General features: G+C 35.2%; 1 long non-coding RNA gene across 1 annotated transcript; it reads right to left on the reverse strand.

Annotated features, from left to right (window-relative positions):
- Window positions 1–10,563: 10,563 nt before the first annotated feature.
- LOC144957588 (uncharacterized) lies at window positions 10,564–13,068 on the reverse strand. Its single transcript, XR_013642185.1, has 3 exons — window positions 13,035–13,068; window positions 12,091–12,185; window positions 10,564–10,692 (listed from the first exon to the last, which is right to left on the reverse strand). It is a non-coding gene; the product is annotated as an uncharacterized LOC144957588 (long non-coding RNA).
- Window positions 13,069–13,106: the final 38 nt, after the last annotated feature.

Consider the following 13,106-nt stretch of genomic DNA (forward strand, 5'->3'; position numbering starts at 1 on the left):
ACAAAAAACACATAATAGACTTATAATCAAAGATAAATGTAATAAGACCTTATGTAATGATAAAGAAACTATAGACACTATAAGCGTGTACTACAATGAGAAATACATGGGTATTCAAGAAGTGGAACTGTTCGAGTCTACCAATCCAGAGCTTGAAACGCCTATAACGCCCCAAGAAATAAGTGAAGCCATACAAAATCTCAATAACAACAGATCGCCAGGTCTAGATGGTGTTAGAGGAGAAGAACTAAAATGTCTTGAAGACAAAGGCATGCAAATACTAGCTGATATGTATAATAAGATATTTAAGACAAAACAAGTTCTCAATCTTGGAAGTGGAAAACCCATTCTGCTTAACAAACCAAATAAAAAGAAAATTTGCGACCAATCGTTTTATTATCCACGCTAAGAAAAGTTTTAAGCACAATCACGCTCAACAGAATTAGAGAAAAAGTAGAGGAATATCTTTCACCTTCACAAAGCGGTTTTAGAAGAGATAGAATCACTGCAGACATAGTATGGGCCCATAGATGGCGGAAAGCCAGAACGGAGAAATAAAAGGAAGAATTTACCATACTTGGAATCGATATGACTTCAGCTTTCGACACCATATGTAGAACCATGTTGTTGTCAATCCTTGACTCATTCTTGGGCAAGGATCACGTGAAGCTCATAAGATGCCTATTGTCAAATACTACGTTACAATTTGAATCCGGCATAGAAGTAACAACAATATCAACCTCAATCGGATCCCCTCAAGAAGACAGCTTGAGTCCAATTCTATTCACGATATAGCTCGAATCGGCCATGAAAGATCTAAGACAAAAATTACCACCAATAAAGAAGATCACTCGTGAATTGATATAAGCAGATGATACGGACCTAATCTTTGAATCAGAACATCAAGCGAAAATATACATGCAATAATATTAACTATCCTAGAAGCATGAAATTTAAAAGTGAATCAACCCAAAACAGAATATACAAAAATCAACAGAAATTTAAATGAATGGAAAAGTATACGTAAACTAGACAATTTGGTCAACGAAAATGATGACATCAGAAAACGAAAGCAGCTGGTCACCAATGCATTCAACCAACTCCAATATTTATGGAATAGAAGTAACATAATCAGTGAGAATAAACGAATACAGATTTACGGGGCACTAATCATTCAGATATTGACATATAATTGTGGAACCTGGGGCCTCACAAAAAAGAACTTAGAAAATCTCGATCTATACCACCGCAAACAATTAATTCGTGTAATCGGAATATATTGGCCAGAGACAATTACAAATATTGATCTCTATGAAAAAAACAGGGTCCAACGCCGAGTACAATAATAAAAGAACAGCGATGGAGGTTATTTGGTCATATCTTACGTCGAGAAGATAACATCCCAGCCCAAACGGCAATGACAGAATATTTCCTTAATGGCAACAAATTTGTAGGGAGACCACCAACATCAATGGTAACTACCCTGAACCAGGAGCTCACTACATATCAGAAATTTCTGGATTCAGAATAGGCCGAATAAATCCCTGAAGAACTAAGAAATACTGCAGTGCCCTCCGTACTAAAGTCACAACAAGATCTTGACAGCCTCAAAACTCTGGCCCAGGACCGTGACCAATGGAAACAATTAACAACATGAATGGAGAGAGCATCTATACTCATCGACCATGACTGAATCACAAAATTCTCAGCAAGCGTCATTCAGAGTGCGAAGCTTACTACTACTACTACTACTACTACTACTACTACTACTACTACTACTACTACTACTACTACTACTACTTTACTACTACTACTACTACTACTACTACTACTACTACTACTACTACTACTACTACTACTACCACCACCACCACTACTACTACTACTACTACTACTACTACTACTACTACTACTACTACTATCACTACTACTACTACTACCTGATTGTGTGAAGTATGCTTTCATGGCTTTGCTTGCTGGAATATTGGTGTCTCTTCTAAGTACCTCTCTGAATATGAATGTGAAGTGATGTAAGTAAACCAATGTCAGACAAGCAGAAAGAAAACTACAAGAACATATAATTCTCAACAAGGGATCAATCCTCAGACCACCTAGCTGCTAGTCAATCTAGCTGCATGATACACATCTTGTGATCTCTATGTATAGAAGGCCCTGGATAAATTAAACCTTGGAAAAGTCTCACAAAGATTTTAACCATGCTCTTCTGATGCCAATTTAGTTTCGAATCGTACCGTAACGTATCGTACCGTTTAAGAGCTAATCGGTTTTTAAAACTTTTAAATGCTCTGTGTAACCTTTATGCATATCTAGATACGATTTGTCAATTATATAATTAGTATCCAATGTCTATTAAGTGATAATATAGAGAATTAAATTAAGTTTCATATTCAATATTCGTAGTATAATTTATTCTATTTAAATTTACATTCATTTGGCATGTCCGACTTGTGCATTCGAGAGTTTGAAATAATTGTTAGTCTATACAAAAGACAATAATATCCAATGTCATATTATTCGTTAAAATCAAATATAAATATAATACCTTAGTACGGTAAGAGAATGTGAGTAAAGAGTTGCCTTTTCCCAAGGACACAACTAAGCGCCGCTCAGAGACGGATTCGAACCCTTTATCCGCCAATCCAAAAGCAAGTGTCTTACCACAATATCACATGGACACAACATGTCTGAATTTTAAGTAATGCATTATCGTTTTTACTCTTTTTGTTATTGGCCGAAGAACGGTTTTGAACCCGTAACTTTTGATGTTTGACATTTTGTTTTTTTTATATTAGTTTTTGCACATTATTATGATATAGCCCAGAGCTTCTTACTTCCTTACTTCCTGTCACAGTAAACATTGTTCACAATTATCTTATTAAATTTTTATTTTATTAAGAACTGAATTCATCTCACTCCAGTTATATTTCGGTAGGCTTAGAAAAACTTTACCTTCTAATATTAGATCGTCTTTCCTTTTATAGCCTTCCCTCGAATTAATTTCTAATTAGTGAATACTTTTCGTTCTACATTCTGTCACGTAGCCACTTATTATAAAAGCTGATAGGTCTACCATTCTACACTCACTTCTCTCTACAATCTATGCCGGACGGCCAGCCGCTCCATTCCTCATTCATTGATATATTTGAAGATTTTTATCTTTTGGTACTTTGTGGATATTTTATCTCCACCATCAAGACGCCGGAGCTTTTACCTTTGATAGTGCAGTCTTCGACACATCAAGGATCAAACCTGAGCCCGCTGTCGGAGGAATATATAATCCATCCCTTCCCAACTGCCTGTAGACGTAACCTTACAAACCTGATATTATATCATCATAAGTTACGTAATATATTCACATTTCTATTTGTAACTGCCACAATCACTATTCATCTCATTTAATTAAATTTCATCTTTCTTTTTATTTCATCTTAAACAAATCGTTAATTGTTTTTCATTTAAAGTAACTAGTAAATTCTGGGGCCTAATTCTACATATCTTTATGCATAGTCGAGTAGCTCTTTACTCACTTGAGACCATGACACTTCCTTCCTTACTTATGTCCTTACTTACTTACTTACTACCTTACTTCCTCCCTTACTTACTTACTTACTTACTTACTTACTTACTTACTTAATTACTTACTTCCTGTCCCATTTCACCTGTTCGTAAGAAAAGCAGCGACAAAAGACCATCTTCCTCTCCCCCCCCCCCTCACCCACCACCACTTTCTCATCTCTCCCTCCATTGTTCTGCTCCAAGATTCCCCAAGGCCTTCTTTTTCTCTTTCCTTCGGGTGTCCAAAATTGGGCAGTTTGCTGATGTTTCCGGTCTCCATAACACAACCTTTCCATCTCCACCTTTATCTCATGGGCCTGATGTTTTCCTTCTTGTCATCCATTCCATATTAATCTATAGCTTCTCACTCACTCACCCACTCACTCAATCCTCTTCGGGCCTGATCTCACTTTAGTCGATGCCAACAGCTATTATTCGGGCGAATTCGACAGTTTCAAGCAGCTTAGTATTCGCTTAGGACTTAGACGTTTTGTTCGAGCCTCGCTCGACGCTTAGCTGAGTCCTCGGAAAAGGGTCTTTACTCACATTCTCTTACCGTACTCGGGTGTAAATTGAGTACCTGGCCGTTAACAGCCTTGTATCTGTCCGAAAAAATGTAATATCGCCTAGCTATCAGGCGTCATGTCACTTCCTACATGTTAAGTGTTGCTGTTGGCCAGGGACCCCTTCTACAGCGTTTTGAGCACGTTTAGTGGATATTGCGAAAAAATAAAAGCTCCGATTTTTCTGTAGTATGTGTTCTAATGGGTGAGTCTACTGACAGGTTGACTACATTGACTCTCTCCTTATAGACCTTAGCATTTGAACGATTTCTCATAACACGTTTTTTCGATCTCCACCATCTTCTCATGGGCATGAGGTTTTTTTCATGTCATCTACTCCATATCTTTTAAAAATTTTAATTGAGCTTTATATAGCGCAATATCCACTAAATGTGCTCAAAGCGGTTTACAAGGGCTCCCTGGTCAACAGCAACATTTAACATGTAGGACGGGACATGACGCCTGTCAGGCGATATTACAATTTTTTTCGGACAAAGACAACGATGTTAACGGCCAGATACTCATTTTACACCTGAGTACGGTGAGAGAATGTGAGTAAAGAGCCTTTTCCAAGGACTCAACTATGCGCCGAGCGCGAGGCTCGAACCCAGGACCTTCCGTTCCGATAGTGAGTGTCATACCACTAGACCACGTAGCCACACATATTAACCTACATCTTCTTACTCACTCACTCAATCCTCTCCAATTGCATTCAATAGTCTGATGTCACGTCTGCCCAGCAACCAGCAGCTTGGCTCTAAACAAAGCAGATCGGCACTTTTTATTCTTCACACTGGCTACAACTTTTTCACATGGATCAGAATGTATAAACGTCAAAACATGATCAGATTTATAATGTTTTTCTCCTCTGGGTGCACTTTTATGCTCATCGTCCGCCATTGTTCTGATAGTTTAGAACCAGTTACTATGTTATTATGCGTCATTGCGAGGGAAGTGACGTCACGACTGTTGAAGCCTATTGGGGGCACTTAAAGGGTCTCCACTTTATCCTGTCACCATCTATTTATTGGATCTCACTTTAGTCGATGCCAACAGCTATTATTCGGGCGAATTCGACAGTTTCAAGCAGCTTAGTATTTGCTTAGGACTTAGACGTTTTGTTCGAGCCTCGCTCGACGCTTAGCTGAGTCCTCGGAAAAGGCTCTTTACTCACATTCTCTTACCGTACTCATGTGTAAAATGAATACCTGGCCGTTAAAAGCATTGTATCTGTCCGAAAAAATGTAATATCGCCTAGCTAACAGGCGTCATGTCACTTCCTACACGTTAAGTGTTGCGGTTGGCCAGGGATCCCTAGCCATGCGCTTTGAGCAGTTGATATTGCGCATATATAAAAGCTCAATTTTATTTATTTTTATTTTTTAATTTATGTTTTATTTGTTATTAATCGTTTGGTATTTTGTTCTTTTGTTCTTTTGTTATTGTTTGAAGCTATTATTTATTTTTGTTGTCTGGAATGTCTTGCCACCGGACATAACGAGCGTTGAATGCTTAGAAACTTTCAAAACAGTTTTGAATGCATTTGCTTGTCTAAGTAATCTGTGACTGTTCTCTGTTTTGATTGGACTGTAATAGAACATCTGCAGTGATGGGCCCGTGGGGCCTTTTACAACTACAAGCCATTGAAGATTTAAGATTGTTTATTAGATTAAATTTGTACACTCAAATATAAAAGCAATGAGAATATGTTATGCTTTTGTAAAGTTTTTACCGTCTATTGTCTTCCGGCACTATCTAGTATCTATTCACTTCATTTCTTATTAAATTAAAAGTGACCACTCCACTCAATTTTTGGCGGTTTTTTTCTGGGCGGGTAATTTTGCTCAGCTGTATGATATCTCGTGTGGTCACAAACATCAAGCGATGTTACGACTGGTCAGTGGCTGGATGGACGAATTGCAGTGAAACTTAACACACATTAATGACCCCATTCGACTCAGGTGTGAATGTGAGTTCCTGGCTATAGACAGTGACGGATTTTGTAAGAGTGTTAGTACAAAAAGGAGATCTACCTGGTATTGTGTGGAATGGAAATATGGTTCGCTTTGGAATGTGGGGGAATAAGTGAAACAATGTAAAGTGAACTGAGCACGGTAAACCCGTGGAAATGATCTATATAAATTTTAATTTCATTATTTTTGTCAATGGCGTATGATTCTGATCTCATTGAAGACCGATTGACGTCACATTCTCGCTCTCTTGACTCCTCTCTCCCCCCTTTAAACAACAACAACAAATATAAATAAACAGACCGAACAAACAAAATAGAAACAGGCAAGTTTTGATGTCAAGTTTATAGAAAATCGTCTTTGTTTATTTAGTGTTCTCAAAACAAGTCTGGCCGATTTGGAATCCAAGGGATTGGGGGGGGGGGGTTGGTGGTGGGTTGGGGGGTGGAGGGAGGGAGGGGGGGGGGTAGTCACATTTGTATGATGTCACTGCAAGTCCTTAAGATTTTGTTGATTGGTACCACAACGTTTCCTATAATCTATAAATTATTTATGACAGTGAGAGCACTACTTGTTGGTTTGCATACTGGAATTGAAATAGAGAATTTATTCGCTTAATATTAATCTTACATGCTTAATGAAATGATTTATTTTTCTTTTCTTATGAAATGTCAAGTTATCAATCTATCTTTCTATCTATCTATCTATCTATCTATCTATCTATCTATCTATCTATCTATCTATCTATCTATCTATCTATCTATCTATCTATCTATCTATCTATCTATCTATCTATCTATCTATCTACATATCTCTCTCTTCTCTCTCTATGTATAAATATATATATATACATATATATATATATATATATATATATATATATATATTCGTCAGTCTATCGTTATATCTATCTATATCTCTATATCGATCTATCTTTGAGGTTCTAAGATATGTTCGTTCAGTGCAGTAGAATGTCGTTTGTGTATGTTTTTGAAGGAAGATTTATGCAGGTTGTATCTGGTTTTGAATCCTCCTTCAAAAACATACACAAACGACATTCTACTGCACTGAGCGAACATATCCTGGAACCTCAAAGGAAAAAAACATACAACACAGCATTACAAAGAAAATAATCTCCAGAACACAGTCATATTTCCCGCCTTCTAAGATTTGCAACTAAACATATATATATATATATATATATATATATATATTCCCCCCTTTCTCTGTCTCTCTCTCTCTCTCTCTCTCTCTCTCTCTCTCTCTCTCTCTCTCTCTCTCTCGTTCTCTCTTATTCATTTGTTTAGTGAACTGGGATCTTGATAGTTGTGTTGGTAGAGCACTCGCTTTACATGCTATATCGATCCTTTGTGAAGTCAACATTTTTTTCCAACCCCCTAACCACCCTACTACAGTGATTTGTTATGTTTGATCTGGGAGAAAGTCCTAACGTCTTATCCAAAGGGTAACAAATAATTGCCATCATCCCTTTCACACTACAGAACCCAATATAAACTCTTGGGCCTCATGGTTCCGAAGGACTACTTTTTTTTCGTCTAGAGGAAACATAGCGGTTGATTATTTGTTTACTCATGTTAGGGTACCGACACTATAAGTGACTACTTTTTCGTCTATAAAGAACAGTTGATTACTATTTCAATCACGTTATGGCCCATTTAGACGTACAGAGTTTTCTTACATAGTCCGGTTTTTCACAAATTGTGGATAATGGACCAAAACTCATAAAAAGAACGTGTAAACTAGGAATGTCAATATAGTCCTCCGGATATCCGCCCAAGCTCTAATATCAAAGCAAATTACATAATTGAAAGATTAAGCATGATACATCCAAAAAAATATCTGAAAAAGATCTTTATCTTACACCAGTGCCTGCTCCCTATATTGTCACTTTGGTATATCACATCAATTAAAAGAACATTTAATTTTTCTATCTGTTCTTTACGTCTATGTGGTCTTATGGTATGACACTTACTTTCGGATCAGAAGGTCCTGGGTTCGAGCCTCGCTCGGCGCATAGTTGAGTCCTTGGAAAAGGCTCTTTACTCACATTCTCTCGCCGTCCTCAGTTGTAAAAATATGAGTACATAGCATTTTACAGCGTTGTCTCTGTCGGGAAAAAAGTGTGTAATATCGCCTAACAGGCGTCATGTCTCGTTCTACATGTCTGTGTTGCAGTGACTTTTTTTACAGCGTTTTGAGCACGTTTAGTGGATATTGCGCTATATGAACGCTCTAGTGTACAGCAAACCTACTTTAAATAGAATGTTGGTTGACCAGAATTCGACCACAACAGATAGTACAGTCTATAACTTTGATATAAACAAACTTTTTCATGTGCTTTTTTTCCCCTAAAAACGACAGTGTTTTGACGATTAAAATCAATCTTTTCCTACAATTTTATTCAATCACCTTAAAGATTTTCAGAAATTGTTTCTTATAATGACGCAAATGTTGTACGAAACGACTTGGATTTTAAAAAAAAATGAATATGAAGGGTATTTTTTTTTCAGTTATGAGTCATTATGTACCAATTTATTATCAGTTGTGGGTCTTTATGGAACAATTATGTCTTCAGGTATAGGTCATTACGTGACAATGTTTTTAGTTATGGGTCATTAGGTAACAATTCATTTTCAGGTATGAATCATTATGTAACAATTTATTTTAAGTTATGGGTCATCATGTAACATTTTATTTTCAGTTATATTTCATTATGTAACTATTTATATTCAGTTTTGGGTCATTCATGTAACAAATTATGATCCGTTATGTGTCATTATGTAACATTTTGTTTTCAGGCATCATTCATTGTGTAACAATTTATTTTCAGGAGCAACAATCGAGTCTCGTGGTATAACACTCGGCCACGGAGTTGCAAGGTCCTGGTTCGTGTCCAGCTGTTTGCGGTGCAATATTGTGTCCCTAGAAAAGACTCTTCACTCACATACTCAGATGAATAATTAGTACATTCCTGGTAAAATCATTCTCTTTGTATAAAAAAAATATAGCGTCTTACCCTTTTACGTGCCGTACGACACGTTAGAAAAATACTTGAGCATTTATATAGGGCAATATCCACTAAACGTGCTCTAGTGCTTTACAGAGGGTCCATGACTAACAACACGCAGACCAGGACGCCTGTTAAGAGATATTACAATTTATTTCTTCCGACAGAGAAAAAGTTGCTAACCGTCAGGTACTCATTTTACATCTGAGTACGGTGAGAGAATGTGAGTAAAGAGCCTTTTTAAGAAATAGACAATGCGCCGAACGAGACTCCAGCCAGGACCTTCCGATTTGAAACCGAGTGCGTATCACAATACCACATAACGGAAAACGTTATGCGTTCTAGTTGTCTTGGGGCCCCTTGTAAACCATTTTAGCAGATTTAGAGGATTTTGCACAATCTACAATCTGAAGTCATCTTTTTGCGTGTTAGCTAAGCAATATAAAAAAAAACCCCTGAAAGGACAATATGTCATAGATAGAACAAAAAAATATAAAAAACTGACACAAGATCCAAGGAGAAGGAAGGGTGATTAAAAAAAAACAACAGGAAAAAACTTATTATAATATTATAATATATATATATATATATTATTTAAAATATTTACCACAATGTTTGGGGCAGTCTACATCAATGTTTCAGGCTTAATTTGCCATCTTCAGGACTGAGTTGTTTTGTTGACTGTTGTTGTTTCTTGAAGTTATTATTATTATTATTATTGTTATTGTTATTATTATTATTATTATTATTATTATTATTATTATTATTATTATTATTATTATTATTATTATTATTATTATTATTATTATTATTGTTATTATTAATTATTATTATTATCATTATTATTATTATCATTATTATTATTATTTATTATTATTATTATTATTATTATTATTATTATCATTATTATTATTATTATTATTATTATTATTATTATTATTATTATTATTATTATTATTAATATTATTATTATTATTATTATTATTATTATTATTATTATCATTATTATTATTATTATCATTATTATTATTATTATCATTATTATATTATTATTATTATTATTATTATTATTATTATTATTATTATTATTATTATTATTATTATTGTTATTATTATTATATTATTATTATTATTATATATCATTATTATAATATTATTATTTTAAAATCATTATTCCTTTCCATAAGCTCTTATGACAGTTTTCTTTTCGTTCTTTTCTGAAATATTTTTTTCTCAATTCAATAATTTAAAACCAAAATTACAAGACTGTTGTTGTCATCGACTTAAGAAACTCTATCCATTTTCACCAATAAACCCTACAAAATCAAATCAAGTTTGTTGTTTCCGATTATTAATTCTATGTTAAACAATAATACTTTTAAGACGATGGGTCACATATTTTGTTAAAGTTAAGTTACTCACCCAATTAATGCGTTTTTTTCTCACAAATATATTGTGTCGGTGCAGTTTTAAACTCAGCATGCCATCCTTCGTGAGATGTCATTATACCTCCGAAATTTATCGAAGTCTTTCCTTTAAATTGGCCAAAGTCTTGCTGAGAAAAAAAATAAATTAAAATACGCACCCTCTATTTGGAACGCCTTACCACAGAGCATTCGTGAAAAAGCATTATTGGCTATTTTTAAACGTTCGCTTAAAACATATCGGTTTCGATTTTAGTAGATGGTTTTATGAGAAGCAAAATAGGCGTCTGGTTTATGTTATATGTGTATGTGTGTGTTTGTGTATGTGCTTGTGTGTGCGAATGAGTATGTTTCAGCCAAAGTAATTTATAACTTAGCGCGTAGAGTCTGGTGTCTCGCTCGGAGTTACAGCGCTATATAAGTTTTCAGGATTATTATCATTATGAAAAGATAAGCAAGCCGGCTGGCTCGCTGGAGAATGTCTGTTGGGGACAACGATGGCTCTGTGCCAATGGTCACCCTAAGTAAGACACTTCTATAAGTAATGTGCGGCTATGTGGTCTAGTGGTATGACACTCGCTTTTGGATCGGAAGGTTCTAGGTTCGAGCCTCGCTCGGCGCATAGTTGAGTCCTTGGAGAAGGCTCTTTACTCACATTCTCTCACCTAACTCAGGTGTAAAATGAGTACCTGGCCGTAAACAGCGTTGTCTCTGTCCCAAAAATTTGTAATATCGCCTGACAGGCCTCATGTCTCGTCCTACATGTTATGTGTTGCTGTTGGCCAGGGACCCCTTGTAAAGCGCTTTGAGCACGTTTTGTGGATATTGCGCTATATAAAAAGTCAATTTTTTTGTAAATGACGCGTTAAATATATGTCAGTGCAAATCAGTCGGAAGGTGAAAATTTTGAATTTGCATTTTTTTCATTTTCTGAAAGATATGCTCACCAGAGCATTTTAATCGTCACTTGAAGTAAATCGGGTAATTTTTCATGAAGTTATGGTCATTTTATGAGAAAGGTATACAGCAACTTTTCTCAAATTAAACTTGGAAATGTCTCAGTTCAAACTTTTACAACATCCGACTAATTATGTCATGCACTGTAAAATATTTCTCCGTCATCTATCGGCCCTTTAAGTAATCTATTTATGTTTATATTGATTGTTTTCTTTGTTGGCCTTAAAAGGGGTTTGAACCCAAACCGTTCCGTGGTTGATGTCTTGTTCTTTCTTAAAAAGTGTTAAATTCAATTCTATTCATTACTTTTTTACAGTCTACAGTTTTTAGCGTCTAAGCATCAGTTTCAACATAATTTCTATGATTGACTGTTAAACAACAATGGTCAAAATCGAACACAGTAATTTGAAGATCAGAAGTGTGTTCCGTTGATGAGGCAAAGTTAGACAAAAAGCGAGATTGGATGGCGCTTCGCTTTACAAAAAGCGTTCTCTAGCTTGTCGGCCGCCGTGGCGCTCGCTTTTTGTTCACCCTCGATTTGCCTCACCTATGGAACAGATCTGGATACTTACAACTTTAGTCCCATCAATGTATAGGTAACTTTCATTCTCATAAAAAGCTCCAATCCATATATGGTAGGAACCGTAAAACATCACGTCGGAAAATTCTAGAGAAAAAAAAATGTAAGGGAATGAATTAAACTGGCGTCACACTGCTCTTTGTAACTGTTTTTATTATAGACTTCCAATTGGGTCATTAGATCTCACTAAAGTCTCTCAATAAGACAAAAAATTAACAATAATTTTTAATATTCATATAATTATTATTTATACTTTACTTACTACTATATATCACCAATAAATACATAATCTACTATAACACTACTACTATTACTACTACTACTACTACTCACTACTCACTACTATCACTACTACTACATACTACTACTACTACTACTACTACTACTACTACTACTACTACCTTACTACTACTACATACTTACTACTCTACTACTACTACTACTACTACTACTACTACTACTATATACTTACTACTACTAACTACTACTACTACTACTACTACTACTACTACTACTACTACTACTACTACTACTACTACCTACTACTACTATTACTACTACTATTATTACTAACTAACTACTACTACTAACTACTAGAGTAGTATACTACTACTACTCTACTACTACTACTACTACTACTACTACTACTACTACTACTACTACTACTGCTACAACTACTAGAGTAGCAGTACTACTACTACGTACTACTACTACTACTACTACTACTACTAACTACTACTACTACCTACTTATACTACATACAACTACTACAACTACTAAGTAGTACTACTACTTACTACTATCTACTACTACTACTATTACTACTTACTAACTACTACTACTTCTTACTACTTACTACTTATACGTCTATTTCACTACTACTAAAACAACAACAAATTGTCTTTCACTGACATTGTTGACCTTTACCGTTATTACCTGATATAAAATCATTTTCTCCTGGTTTAATCATCATCAATTGCTGTTATGTTGGCAATCTTTCTTGCGTCA

Source organism: Berghia stephanieae, chromosome 12, assembly GCF_034508935.2.
Source record: "Berghia stephanieae isolate SIO BIC M18660-M18661 chromosome 12, UCSD_Bste_1.3, whole genome shotgun sequence".
NCBI lineage: Eukaryota > Metazoa > Mollusca > Gastropoda > Nudibranchia > Aeolidiidae > Berghia > Berghia stephanieae.